General features: G+C 40.8%; 1 non-coding gene across 1 annotated transcript; it reads right to left on the minus strand.

Moving 5' to 3' along the window:
• Window positions 1–241: 241 nt before the first annotated feature.
• LOC113258836 (U6 spliceosomal RNA) lies at window positions 242–348 on the minus strand. The gene has a single exon (XR_003317359.1). It is a non-coding gene; the product is annotated as a U6 spliceosomal RNA (small nuclear RNA).
• Between the last annotated feature and the right edge of the window lie 211 nt (window positions 349–559).

Genomic DNA, 559 nt, shown 5'->3' on the forward strand with positions numbered 1-559 from the left:
CTAGCTGCTCCCACCCACAATACTCCTAACATTCCAGCTACTCTTTAGCTAGTGTAAATGGAGCTCTCTTTAATGTGGATAATTTATCAAAAGAAAACAAAATTAAGCCCAGGAAAGGGAGAGAATGGTAGGAGGGTCAGGGGGAAGCTAAAAGTCAGATTTTAAATACGATTAAATTAAATATGTACTCACTCGTCAAAGCAAACAAAAATCTTTTTTTTTTTTTTTTGACAGTAAGGAAAAAAATATGGAACGCTTCGCGAATTTGCGTGTCATCCTTGCGCAGGGGCCATGCTAATCTTCTCTGTATGGTTCCAATTTTAGTATATGTGCTGCCGAAGCGAGCACAAACAAAAATCTTTTAAAAGGAAGAATTGGAAAAGTGGCATTGAATTTCTTCTGGCTTGGGATGCCCACGAGCACTGATGTCAATACCTCCCCTGTAACTTCTGGACAAATTAAGCAAGAGCGTTGCACCCGTTTGGTGCTTTCCCAAGGCAAGACTTGTCTTTTGCAGGAACCAGGAGGGTTCACACTGAGAGCAGAAAGAGGGATATTA

This window comes from Ursus arctos, unplaced genomic scaffold, assembly GCF_023065955.2.
Source record: "Ursus arctos isolate Adak ecotype North America unplaced genomic scaffold, UrsArc2.0 scaffold_16, whole genome shotgun sequence".
NCBI classification, from domain to species: Eukaryota; Metazoa; Chordata; class Mammalia; order Carnivora; family Ursidae; genus Ursus; species Ursus arctos.